A 15,560-nucleotide genomic window follows, 5' to 3' on the forward strand; every position below is an offset into this window, starting at 1 on the left:
TCCAGAGAAAATGTCTCTTATCATTTTTTTATACGACCCATATCTTCACCGTAATTTCAAATTTAAGATTTTCATAATTAACCAAATTTTGAATCATTCATTATGAATCTGAATTTTGGAATTACAGTGAAAATATTGGCCGTATGAAAAAATCATAAGAGACATTTTTTCTAGAAAATTAAATTTCCTACAACTTTTGTTTGAAGACTTTTTCTATAAGACCAATATTTTCGCCGTAATATCATCATTTGAAGCATTCATTTCAAAATTAAGGCTAAAATCTTGTCGCGTCATTATATTTTTAAAAAGTCACCGATTCAGCCATCAAATGAAAGTTTCTGTCTGAATTTTCGTCAATCCCGATTGGTGGATTCAACGCATGAAATATTTCCACCCCTTGCATTGTATCTGGACTAAAGGCTACACCTTTTGTAACCCTTTCCAACCCCTTCATTCGACATCTACGCACACGTAGCATCATATGGGATTGACCGAATTTCCAAACCCGTTTCGGGACAATACTTTTACTGCGTCATACTTTAAGTATAAGATTTCGTAATGCGAATTTTTCAACGAAAAAAATGACCGCTCAAGATTTAAAAAAATATTCTACCAAATGAATTTTCAGTAAAAAAAAAAACGAAGTAAATCAAAGCGATGAATTATTAGTATGTGCGCTTAATTGAGTCAGTGTGAAAAAATATATGAGATTAAAATATAAATTCAAAAAGAGTACAGCCGCAGAAATTAGCATTCTTAGAGTATTAACTGAGACGTAAGAGGTGAGCGCGTAATCTGGGTGCCCGAAGGAAATAGAGGCGCCCAGTAAACCACACGATAAAACGGCAGACACGGCCACAACTACTTGGGAGTACCGTCGCCACTTGACTCTTGTTCGTTTTATTTTGTTACTTTTTATTTATTTTCGTTTTCCCTCGACCCATGTAAGCAACCAGCGGGTGAGAACGTGCTAAAAAAAAAAGTAACTAATATAATACCTAACACAAACAAAAACAAACCATTCATCATTTTTTTACTTTCTACTGGAAACGAATTAAATTAACGAATCAATGTTGGGATTAATCAAACTAATTAGTATTATAACTATTTAGGTAAAATTCGTTACTTAAAATTTAACTTGATAAATTATTCCTAAAAACTGTCTAGCCAACATCTAATTAACTTTAGATATTCATTCATTTTTTATAGAAACATAATTCGTTGAAATCGATAGTCTAAGAATTTACATATATACATACATATTTACATGTCAGTGTTTCCGAAAGCATACCCCGAGTCAAAATTAGAACAGTAATTTAAGCCTCTGAGTTCTATATGAGGGCAAGGAGGTTAAGATTATGATAACCTGTACTTCAAAAAGGTAATTTGAACCTAAACTTGATTTTGTCCACTTTTACAATGTTTAGGTTCAAAGTATGAATTTAAAAGGACAAAATTAGCATCCAGAGCCTACATTTTAAATGTGGAAAAGATTTTCAAGGGATCGCGTACGATAGGTAGAGAAAAAGAAGAAAAAGGGGACCATTAATTAAAAGTGGGCGCCATGATCGGAAAAAAATTTGAAATTTTAAAATTACACTAATAAATGTTCGATTGGAAGATTAAAAAAGTGTCGTAAAGGAAAATAGAATCTACCGAATTAGAAAAATGCTGAAAAAGAATCTCCTGGCGCCGGGACTTTAACCCAAGACCTAACGAACATCAAGCATGAGCGTTGCAGCATTCCCGCATGACAATATCATATATGGTAAACATATATAAAAAAATATATATTACAGATATAAATATGTGTGATAATACATGAAATCTTATATAGAACTATATATAGATTTTGGCCGATTTTCTTATATTTCTACATATGTTTTCTCTTATATGATTTCATATATATTCGTATAACTTCAATATATTATTTATATATTTGAAAACTTATAATTTTAATATATTCAAAAATTAATGTTATTTATACATGGAAACAAATAAGAATACATATATAATTCATAATTATATAGCACGATATATACCATGTATTTAACTTTATAATTTTTTGTATATTTTTCGATATATAGAACCATATAAGTCTCTCCATATATGTGAGAATAAATAAAATCAATTCTTTTCTGTCTTTCTCTCTCTGTTATAAGATTCGAACATTGTGTTCACAATATATATGTGTGCTAGCTTACAAATTTACATATATAATTATCAATATATGTAATACATATATTCGCTAACTTATAAGTTTACATATATGATTATAAATATATATAATAATGTATTAACTTATAAACTAACGTATATAATTAATTATATTAAAACTTACTATATTATATATAAGAAAATATATATTGTTTTTGGCCACTTATATGGTCCCATATTGATTATATATTTTTCCATATATATTTATCATATACAGTATTTTCATGCGGGAATAAAATCATTTTTTTTAATGTAAATAATTTAAAGTACGTAATTATATAATATAATATTAACTATTGTAAACCACAAAAAAAACTGTTTCAAACGTTTGAATACAATAATTGTTTAATTATTTATCTTTCAAGTTAATTACTCGGGATTATACCTACAGTGAAAGTACATTTTTTATTGTGTCCAATAAGCGCTTGCACATAGCCTACGAGTATGTCCCCAAACCACCGAGAGTGTGGCCAACAAATTGTTTACGAAACGGCCACACGTTAGTTACTTTCATCGTTTTGTGCACTTCCAAGTTAATTATGATATACATTTTTAATCGGGTAATTTATATAAAAATTTAACGTTAAACCCATACTGGTACAATGAATTCTTTAAAAGTATCTTCCTCAGTAAAAAAAAAATTTATAATTAATTTTCAATTTAATGTACTGTCATTGACCTAATACATGAAGAATGAGTTTGACGTTGGCTACAAACTACAAAAATGAATAAATAAATGTATGAGTTTTAAAATTTTGTAGACGATCTTTAATTCGATTGTTGATTTTATATTTTTGTAATCAATTGTTTATTTAAATAATTAACAAAAAAACTTTAAAAATTCGATAACTCAAGTTAAGCTGCGATGAATTTGAATAATCATTTATGAAAAAGTTTTATTACGAAATGAGCATGATAGTAATTATTAATAAGTGCTAGCAATGTATTATTGATGTTGTAATTACCGATTATTTGAAAAAAATTGTTGTCAATTTTTAGAAATAATAATGAAAAGTTGTGAGTACACTTGTACCGTTAAACTTAAAAAAATTTAGAAAGAAAATGCTGTACGGAAATGAAAATAATGAAAGTCATATTTCACGTTTCTATAAATTTAAAAATTTAATTTTTTTGGAAGACTATAAAAAAATCTCCATATTGGATTGCTTAGTCTAATACAGAAATTTAATTTCAAATTGATTTTACAATATCATTTAAATAATAATTAATGAGTGTTAATTTTTTCAAATATTTTCCATTAAGTGAAGCCACTACAACTCGGAAAATTCTTGTATAAAATTACATTTTTATCTTTCATTTTTAGAAAAAACCATAGACTTAATTGCGATCTTACGAAATCGATTATTATACCTTTGGAACGCCATAAAAAATAAACTAATCAATTAAAAATAAAGTTATAATAGTGTTAATTAATGATTATTTCATAATCTACAACATGAATTTTACGAAATTGAGTTATGTCTTATCATTCGGAAGTAATCCGATGATAAAGCTGCGAAAGTAAATTTCTTTGATTTTTTTCAAATTTTCAAAACCATGGTTAGAAGAAATCGTTGAAATAATAAGTTCTATAGCGGAAATTATTGCTAGTCGCACGAATTTTTAAATCTATTTTATAAAAGTGAGTTATAACTTCCGGTTCAGAAGTTTTTCAAGGATAAAGCAATAAAAGGTCATTTTTCGGAAAATCAAAAAAAATTTTAAACACCATAACTTTCAAACTAATCGACCGATTTGGCTCATCTTTGAACCTGATCAAGACAATCGTCCAAAGAAGAAGTCTATCAAATTTCATAATAATCTGATCAGAATTTTAGCCACAATCATCCAGAAGGCGCGTTATATCACATATATATACATTTTTGAATCAAAGGTATTTTTCGGCATTTCTCGACAAAATACAACATATTATATCAAAATTTCGGGAAAATTGCGATTTAAAACCCTCTACAATAGCTCTAAATCATTCAGATCAAACTCATTTTTTACAGTATTATAAAGTCCTTATAAATCAATTAATATAAAAATATATGTTTAAGTTCTAACTTTTGTAAAATATACTATATTCCAAAAATCCACTATTAACATTTAAAAATGTGAAAAACCAACATCTGAAAAATGTCAAAAGGAACTTACTAACCATCAAATCAAATTGACACCCGAAAAAATTAAATATCTAACTCTATGAAATTTTCAAGCCCGTTACAATATAACTTCACAGAATATTAATTTACGATTGAGTTAATTATCCATGTATCAGCCTACCAACAGTATCTAACTCTCGAAAATCCATTTTATCATTAAAATGATTCTAAAACATAATTAATTTTTTTTTCAATGATATCAATTTATTATTAAATTTGTTCAATAATTATATAATTTTTATAAAAAGGTGAAATTTGCTGAGTATCAGTATTTAACTCGAAATTTCTTATTTTTGAATTTTCGAATTTTTGATCAATAATTCTGCGCATCAAAATGAGACCCATAAATTTTTAAAAAATATTTTTGTTTCGCAATTTTCAAGGGTCACATTTTATCCTAAACTTTACTAATTTTAAACAGTACAATCATGTCTATAACATGAGAGTCCAATGAATAGTATTGAAATTCATAAAAAAATGATTTTGTAAAACAATTTTTTATTCATGTTATCAAAATTTCCATAGAATATAATAAATAGCAACAGAAGAAGCAGCAGCTGAACCAACGGTCCAGCGATGCCACCATCTGCTAAACCGGTTTGGTCATCTTACTGTTAAGTAATGTCCAGTTTCGCAAACAGCTTCAAGACCGGTCATCATTGTCTACCGATGGTCCATTATTGTTCACTGTCGTTTCATCAGGATGCTGGAAAACAACCCTCGATACACTGAGTCAAGCTGACCAGTTAGTCCGGAGTTTACACTGACTATTACCATCGCATAAAACTAACCCTTGATTTTTGAATAGCAGGACTGGTTTGCAAGGGAACTTTTTATTCTTACATTCCAAGGGAAATCAAAATCAGTCTTCAACGAGATTTTATACAGTGTTGAACGTTTCTTCAGGTGTTTTGCAAATTAAGAGTTATAAAAAAAATTTACACAAATGGTAACTATTTAATGGATTCCAAATCATCATTTAATGATGTGACTCCATATATATTTGTGATTCGTGAACGCTCAGTGTCATAGTAATGAAAAAATAATTTGTTAATATTCAAATTTAATTCGCTCATATTTTTTTTTATTTTAAAAAAGCTCTATTTCGATGGAAATAATTTTTATTTAAATTTTACGCGGCATTCTTTGAAATTCAAAATTTTTTTATTTAGCAATTAGAAATTAGTATTTATATGGTATTCATTTTAGTTAAAAGATCTCATTGTGTAAAAAATTTTAAGCACAAAAAAGATTTCTATCTGACCGATAGACAAGATATCTCTTATCGTCTTGAGCTTTATCTGAAGCTTAGTGTCTTAGAATGTAGGTGACTCTGGTCATCAAACTATTAAGACGGATCAATAATAGAGCTTTCATTTCATATAGGTAATACTTTAAAATGGACGCTTAAGTTAACGTTTTACTCAAATGTTTTAATTTATTAAAAACGAATTTTTGAAATTTTTCGGTATCGAAACACTCACAAGTGCTCTGATAGGCATTCATAAAGTTTATAAAAATATTTCTTTTTTTCTGTTTATTTACAATTCAATAATTTTGATTACAATTAAAAATAATTGCAATATTTAAATATTTGAAATTTTAAGCTCAAGTATAATTTGAAAATTAATTTATTAAATTTACTTTTTAATCGTCTCATATAATTAACGGCTGACATGAGAAATTTAAAATCATTGATTAGATATTTTAAAATATGTATTAAAAAAATCAAATTATTAACAATATATGTGTCAAAATGTGTAACTATTTTACTTTTTAATTATTTGTAATCGATTTATTCTTTTTGAAATCTTAAAAGATAGATTTTTTATCAATTTCAGTTAACAAAAATTTTTAGGTATATTTTTTTTAAAATGTAGCTATTGTAGAGGGTCTCATATCGCAATTTTCCCGAAATTTTGATATAATATGTTGTATTTTATCGAGAAATGCCGAAAAATACCTTTGATTCAAAAATGTATATATATGTGATATAACGCGCCTTCTGAATGATTGTGGCTAAAATTTTGATCGGATTATTATGGAATTTGGTAGACTTCTTTTTTGGACGATTGTCTTGATCAGGTTCAAAGATGAGCCAAATCGGTCGATTAGTTTGAAAGTTATGGTGTTTTAAATTTTTTTTGATTTTCCGAAAAATGACCTTTTATTGCTTTATCCTTGAAAAACTTCTGAACCGGAAGTTATAACTCACTTTTATAAAATAGATTTAAAAATTCGTGCGACTAGCAATAATTTCCGCTATAGAACTTATTATTTCAACGATTTCTTCTAACCATGGTTTTGAAAATTTGAAAAAAATCAAAGAAATTTACTTTCGCAGCTTTATCATCGAATTACTTCCGAATGATAAGACATAACTCAATTTCGTAAAATTCATGTTGTAGATTATGAAATAGACATTAATTAACACTATTATAACTTTATTTTTAATTAATTAGTTTATTTTTTATGGCGTTCCAAAGGTGTAATAATCGATTTCGTAAGATCGCAATTAAGCTTATGGTTTTTTCTAAAAATGAAAGATAAAAATGTAATTTTATACAAGAATTTTCCGAGTTGTAGTGGCTTCACTTAATGGAAAATATTTGAAAAAATTAACACTCATTAATTATTATTTAAATGATATTGCAAAATCAATTTGAAATTAAATTTCTGTATTAGAGTAAGCAATCCAATATGTAGATTTTTTTATGGAATCTCTCAAAAAATTGAATTCTCAAATTGATTGACATAAAAAATATAGCTTTCCAACAGATTTTTAAATAACAATAAAATAAATTTCAAAAATTATTCTTAATAAAAACAATAACAATTTTTTTAATTGTCTTAAATATTCAAATTGTATCAAAAATTAGAAATATATGAAGAAAATTTATTATAAATATGTTGTTATCCTCATAATTACTCAAAACTTCCGTAAACTTATTATAAATTCATCAAGTATCTGGCCACGACGGTACAAATGAATTCAAATGCGAGAAGTCGGTCAATCTTAAGACGACAGCTGGAGTTGAAGGAATTCATTAGTAATCTCAGTTGACTGCGTACTTTCGTAAAAGCAACAATCGAGGGCAAAGCCAGTGGTCCCATGAACAGATCCTTGCTCTCGCATGCTTTTGTCTGTGATAATAAGCCACCATTGTTAGCATAGGTGGATTTCAACCATAGTTCCCGAGCGTTATTGTCCATCGGTCTTTCCTCAACCCGCGTATAACTTCGAATCTTTGAGATAAGAGCTAGGAATTGTAATCAAACCTCTCTCTCAGTCTCTTTGTTTCTCCTCTCGCATTCATGACGCACTTCTTAGAGTACGCACCTTATCGTCACATAAACTATCCCTCAATCTTGGCAACCCTTTGAAAATGGTCAACAACCATCTCTATTTATACCAAATATTCGTCATCATAATTGACTACTCTGTTGTTTCATCATATTAATGGACAAAACAATCAATTCATTAAAATATATTTGTACAAAGAATTCCTAAAATATGTGTTTTTACAACTATTGTAATACAATTGAATTTAAATTTAAAATTGCCGCCAAAATAAAGGAGAAAACCCGTATGAAAATAACATATATGGTCAAAATATATGTAAAAATATCAGAAAATATATAAGGCGAATTTAAGTATATTTTCTGATATATTTATTTTTATATTGAAAAATAGAATATTCATCATATACGAGTCCGTATATATTTAGCATATATAAAATATATATGTCAATCATATACAAAAAATATATTTTCATCATATATGAAAATATATATTCTTGTCATATACAAAAACTATATTTTTATCATACATAAAAATATATATTTCTATCATATACGAAAAATATATTCTGATCATATATAAAAACATATATTTATATTGTGCATGGAAAAAAAAAGTTTCCCATTCGTATGACCAACGCCAATTAAATTAGATCTAAATTTTAATATACTTTTTAAAATGTAGATGAAATTCTCGAAATTAGTTCATTTGAAGCGAATATATAATATACCCATATACATATATATACACCGAATAAAATATATGCTTAAATATAACAAAGAAAATATATGGTGCCATATATAATATAAATTATATGCTACCATATATTTCAGTTCATATAAAAATTTTATATTTTTTGAATATAAAAGGAAATATATCAATACAATATATTATAAGGTATATGTAAATGTATATATGGCTTAATATAAAAAACATATAAGTTACATATATGAAGTACATATATTTATTACTGTATATAATTTCATATAAAATCGGCGAAAATCTCTGTATGATTTTTTATAATATATCATATATTTTTTGTTGCAAACATATATGATTTTATATATTTTAACCATATATTGTTGAGGCTCTTCTTGCCCCACTCTTCCCTACAAAATTCATTTATTTAGCGATAATGAAAATAGTGTTAAATATAGAAAACAAAATAAAAAATATAGTGTAGATGATAAATATAAGATTGATGAGTGTACAGCGATGCAGAGAACATGTGCAGTAATACTGTAACCCCACAGGAACAAAGTTACACCGTGTACAAAGGAAGAAGAAAGTTTTAAAGAGGAAGAGAAGGATGAGGATAAGAGAACACGAGGGGGCTAAGGGGATGTGTTCCTCAGGGAGCAACGAAGTTCAGTGATTACCTAGGACTCTCATAGGAACAGAGTTTCATACTTTGGCTATACCAGCTTCGGTAACCTAACAGTATACTAGAGTAACTAAGGCTAGGCGCCTCGCGGGGGAAGAGTAAAAGGAAGAGAGCGAAGAAGGATTCGATGCAGCCTCTCTATACTGCCAACTTACTCCCATCCAACGATCGACTTTGCTAGAGGGGAATCACCGTGATTGAGAGGACTTCCTTCGACCTTTAAACCCTTGCCCGAACATTGATACACTTCCGAAACTATTAGACAATAATATCTATTCAGAAAAAAATAATTTCGCGCCCGAAATATTTTTATTTTAAATTCAAAATTTAAATCATTTTTTCGCGCCAAATCCTTTTTTTCTTTAAAAATTAAAAAATGTCTCATACATTTTCGATCTAAAAAAAATTTAAGAAACAGCCTAAAATAAAAAATCTAAGAAACACCCTAAAATAAAAAATCTAAGAAACACCCTGAAATAAAAAATCTAAGAAACACCCTAAAATAAAAAATCTAAAAAACACCCTAAAATAAAAAATCTAAAAAACACCCTAAAATAAGAAATCTAAGAAACACCATAAAATAAAAAATCTAAGAAACACCCTAAAATAAAAAATCTAAAAAAACAGTTTACAGTCACATATATTTTATTACTTAAAAGCTATTGCAACATGAAAATCGAGAAATGATAGTAAATTTGAAAAATGCCAATGAAAATATGAAATATTGTAAAAATAATATTTAAAGTAAAATATTAATTACGGTCTTTGAAGGGTATCTACCCTCTTCACCCAAGTTTCTAGAAAGGTTTTGGAACGTCAAAGCCACCGCAAAGTCCGAGAGGATTCCCGAATGCTCTAAGGACGAGACGTTCGTTATGGGCATAACTCAATATCGCTGTACGTAAGACTTCGTGGACCGATAGGGCTCCCAAATGGCTTGTACCACCCTTAACTTTACTTTAAGCGATACACCTCTTGGCATATTAAGAATGACGCAACTATCATTTTTTAGACTGCATTTAAATCAACAAAATTATATAGTGAGTGAATATGGTTTTTTTTTATTTCTCAAGTACTTTTAATTTTAAGTAAAAAAAAACTGGTATACAACGAGTTTATTAACTTCAATTTACCCTTTTGAGTCTCGCCAATCTTTCTACGACTTAATGCCACTGATTACGTCTAGTAGAGAAATAAAAAACTTAATAATTTGAGTCAGACAAGTAACGCTAATAAATTCACTCAACAATTTTCTATGATCAAGAAATAATTATTAGAAATTGCTTATTAAATATTATTATATAAATTGCAATATATATGACCAATTATCTTGTATTCATTGCCCATAACCATTAGATATTTTATATAAATTATTATTGATATCAAATAAAAAAAATTAATTTTCTTGACGTTCAATAATTTTTGGATTTTATTCAAAACGATAAATTATAAAAAAAAAATATTTTTAAAAATTTGCACCTATAGTTTTTTTAATTTTCTACAAGTGCATATTTTTTTTTTTTTTTTTTTTTGTAATCAATTCGTTGAAAAAAGTTTTTAATTGTCTGTAAATTTCGGGGTAATTTATAAATTTCGAAACTTCTAATGACAAAGGGAATTTAAATTAAAAATAAATCGATTTTACAGTAAAAAGATTCAATAGTCAGTAATACATGAGAATATAGAAAAAGAGAGAATAAATCGCGCACCGAGATCGCGTAGGGGAGATAAGTTGGTCACCCAATCAACCCCTGCTTCGTCTTACTCACTCGAGTAAAGTTATCTTTCTTGTTCCTACCCTAGAGGCAGTTAGAGTTTACTACCAAACATACAATCCCCTATACAATATTCTTACCCTCTCGACAAGGACTTCTGGACCAATCATATTCATTTTTAAATGCATACTTTCGATAGCAGTTATTATTTTTAAAATAAAAATTATACTTTCACTATTCAAAGTTTTGTTTCCTTCATCATTTATCCAAGGAGGGGAGAAGGGGTGGGGCAAAATGGGCTTATATATATATTACATATATTTTTTTCTTAAATGACCCATTTTACCCCACTTTCTCTTGTATATTTCTTTGTCGCAAATGAATTCCTTAGATTTGAAAAAACATTTTTTCTTCGGTGATTTATTTAAAAAAAAAAAAAAGAATTTTTGGCGCGAAAAATTTTTGTCTTCAATTCGTAGTAATTTTAATATAAAAATACTTTGCGATAATAAAATTTTAAGGCGACTGTTTTGCCCTCTCTCTCTTACCCCTTTAAATATATATACATATATAGTTTATGAAAGCTTGTAGACTTCTTGTTACTCTACTAGTTAATTAATTCTAGTGATTTAAGATGACAACGCTCCAATGAATTTACAGATTGAAATAGTAAATACTCGAGAGAGATAAGACGAGAGATTGGAGTTTCCTTTCACGAAATTGCTCGCTCTTATGAAATTGCCTAGAGAAAGATAAATTTTACCAATCAGCCCTTAAGACATGCTCCTTATTTAGTTACCAAGATTCGAGGTACAAAATTCATTTATTTACGATTTCTTATTCTCATTTTTAGATACATTAAAATTTTTTTTGAACTTCCCGCTAAAAAGTCGACGATTTTCGAAAAATTCGAGGATATTGTTTTCACCCGATTTTCAAAAATTAAAGTTTTACAAATGTCGATGTTTTGTCCCTAGAAAGCTATTTTGACTAATGATTTATTCGTAGCGGAAGTAGAAAAAATATAAAAATTCCGTAGAATAGTTCAATGGAAATTTTTTATTATTAACATTCTCTTAGTCGCTCTGTTTACGTCATTTCTAGCTAAAGATAGTTTAGGTAGCCTTAGTATTTCGAGTTGGCAAGATAGTTAAAGCTTAAAGGGTTACGCGAAGCAACAAAATCTTTGGGGATGACCGGGGTCGCGGATGATCGGGGGCGGAGAAAACGGAGATTCGACATCGACCAAAAGGGTATTAGGAGAGCACCCTATCCGAATTTCCGTGAGCTAACTACTTCGAATGTCTACGGAATTCCGTCTTGGTATGGTCTTAAGCACAAAACTTTCTGGCGGTTTATTAAATTAATAAATTGTTGCTTTTCTTAAAAAATTTTTTTTCACATTATTGAAAAACTTTTTTTATATTTAATACGCCTTTCTAACACACCTTTTATTTTCGGGTATTTTCCTAAAAATCATTTTTCAACAATCAAAAATTGTAAAAATCAAACAATATAATTATGATACTGAAGTTAGCAGACGTCTAATAATTTTTGGATTTTTTTTTTAACTATAAACCATAAAAAAAAAAATATTTAAAAAAATTGCACCTGTAGTTTTTTAAATTTCCTATATGTGCATATTTTTATTTTATTTTTTTGCAATTGATTTATTGAAAAAAAAAAATTCAAAAATTTTTAAATGTCTGCTAACTTCAGGATCGTATATAATTTTAAAAATAATTACTTAAGTAAATTCGAAAGTGATTAAAAAATAACATTAGGTAAAGACTACTTTTGAAAATTCAATTACTGGACTAATTAATCTGTAATCTGATCAGTTTTTAATTTCAATAAACTTTCTAGATTAGAGCAGAGTTTTTTTTAATTAATTCAGATCTCGATTAATTTCCTTGATTCCTGCAGAAAATTTTCGATTCCTTTGCATTGAGTGATTCATTACTTATCATAAATGAATCGTTTATTTGAGAAACCCATAAGTCATGTTTTTTTCGAAATTGGGTTTTTTGCATTTTTGGGTTCTTTGGATGTTCCCCCATAAAAATTATTAAAAATATCCATCAAATCAGTGTTTAAAGAACAATTAACGGGGTGAGAAATTTTATTTTATTGAGAAACCCCATAAATCAATGACTTATGGGGTTTTTTAAATAAACATGCAGTTTTAGTTTTATAGAAATAATTTTTTTTTTTATTTAAAATTCGCGCTTTTTTTGGAAAAAAAAATAATATGACTGATTAAAATACTTAAATTAATTATTATTTTTTGTAATTTCTGAGTTTCAGAGTTTAAATGCATATTATATACTTCATTTTATCAGTCTGATAAATTATTTGAGTGGAAAAAAAAAACAATGATTTTATAACTTTTTCTTCCGTTTGGTTGAGAAACCCCATAAGTAAATCAACTTTAAATAATTTTTTTAAGTAGTTTCAATTAAAAAATTAAATTTTTCTTGTTTTAATATTTTTCAGAGACGCAAACATTATTTTCTTCAATTATTTATTTACTACTTCACTGGCAAGTTTTTCCAGAAAAACTTTTTTTGTGTTTTCTGAAAAAATTTTGTTCTCTTGACTTATGGGGTTTCTCAAATAAACGATTCAAATAAAAAGTAATTTTTTTTTTTTTTTTTTTTTCAGCGGAATTCAAATTTTTTAGATTGAAGAGTTGAAAAATTCAATTTAGTAACAACTTGGAGGTCAAAAAAATATAAAATGATATGATTATAATAATGTATGATTGAGTGAAAGTTTTTCATGCAGATAGAGCTTAACATGAGTATTAAGATTGAATAATTATATTTCATGTGATTGTGTTAACTAAACTTTTGTGAAATCAAATGACCGTATTAATCGCATTATCCAAGGTTTTCAATCATCTTCCAAGAAATTAATGGGCATCTGGCACTCCCTCGTATCTAGACGATATCACGAGGGTTTACCCTGGACGTGGACAAAGATTCGCGCGAGAAATAGAAGAGGATGAGGACGTACAAAATGTCGAGATTGGATCGCCGGCAATAAATAGATGATTGAAGCCGCCCGTTGTGACGACGGAAGGGATATGAAATTAATACGAGGCTATCGAAATTCTGGGGGTGGTGTTTCTCACTAGCATACGCTATAGAGCCTCGACCTCTTTGCTTACTAAAGGTATTTCTGGAATCCTTAGGCCGTCCAACCGGAAAAACCCCTTCCACGCGAATATCAGGGAAATTGGATGGGGTCTTCGTGTTTGCTGGATAATATCCAATAAGTAACCTATCGGTAATGATAATATATTTTACACTTTGCATAACAGTATTCACCTTACAATTATCGTATAAGTGAAATTCTCTTTGATTTTATTTTTATGTTATCTTCGATACCTTATTTTTTTGTATACTTTTAGTTTGCTGTACACAAGAAAAAATGAGACTCAAAAATACATGAAATAGGATAGACTACCAAACTTTAAAAAAATCACAGCTTTTTTTAATTAGTGTAGTCTATACTTGGAATATTCGTAGTCTAGCACAAAAAATAAAAATCACTTTAAAAACAGAGCTGTGTAATTTATAAGAACTATTACTCAGTATAATAAATTTTTTAGTGGTTAATTTTATTTTTACATTCTAGCATAACATTTTCTATCAATCTGTTTATATTTTTTGTAATGCCAGCATAATAAAAATTACTAAGTTATATTTCTCGAGAAAAAAGAGAGAGTGGGAGAGAGAGAGCTTTGTCTCTCAACAGAAGACTTGACTAGTTTAGTGGCATGGCGTAGGATTGTGGAGCCAGGTTTCGAAGTTCATTTTTTTTCCGAGTCCCGGGCGCGATCACTGGACCTCGCAGTTTGTTGGCGAGTCCTCTATCCACTTGCTGGCAGTCCTCAAGTGAAATTACATTTTATTTACACGTATTTATCGAGTTGTCGTTTGTTTTATCGAAATATTAAAAACTGTAGTATATAAAGTAACAATCGTTATTCCTTTATAATATTCCAACGAGGAAAAATGAAAATCATGATGTTCATTTGTATAATTCGTTGCAGCGATACAGTTTCTATAGAGCAGCCAACAAATTTTATTATGCTGGCACTATAATTTTTGTATAAATACTTGTAATATGAATAGCTGAGGTCAAATGAATTTTTACTTCTGAGTTATTGAAAAATGAATGTTGGCTGCATCAAATATTAATTGAACCATACATTTATTATCGAATCAGAAATAATTTTTATTTAAATTAAATGAATATAATAAAAAATACTGCAAAGTTTATTGTTCTTAAAATATTAAAAAGTGTAATCATAAAATTACGAATAATAAAAATCACCCGATCATAATTAGTAACTTATTCATTTTTTTGAATTTACATCAAAAATTAGAGACTTAAAAAATTACTATGCTAGCATTACAGTTACTATTATCAGATATCTTATCATAAAAATTTGTTAAAGTATTTTGTTTTCTGAAATATTCTCCGTGCGCGAAAAACCGCAGCTATATATTACTTGAGAAAATTGCAGTCACGAACTAAAACATGACTATTATTACTGAAAAATTCCATTTGTTTGAAAAACAGATCGAAAAATTCTAAAAAAAATTAATAGATATGACGTAAAGTTATTTTGTAACTCTAGTAATTTAAAAAGTTTTTGTTGTGTCATGTTAATAAACTACTTCAAAGTTTCAGAAGCAAATTGTTTACCAGATTCAAACATTAACTTAAAAACTTTTCCCGCTACTACATAAATTTGGTTAACGGCA

This window comes from Microplitis demolitor, chromosome 8 (genome assembly GCF_026212275.2).
Source record: "Microplitis demolitor isolate Queensland-Clemson2020A chromosome 8, iyMicDemo2.1a, whole genome shotgun sequence".
Classification (NCBI taxonomy): domain Eukaryota; kingdom Metazoa; phylum Arthropoda; class Insecta; order Hymenoptera; family Braconidae; genus Microplitis; species Microplitis demolitor.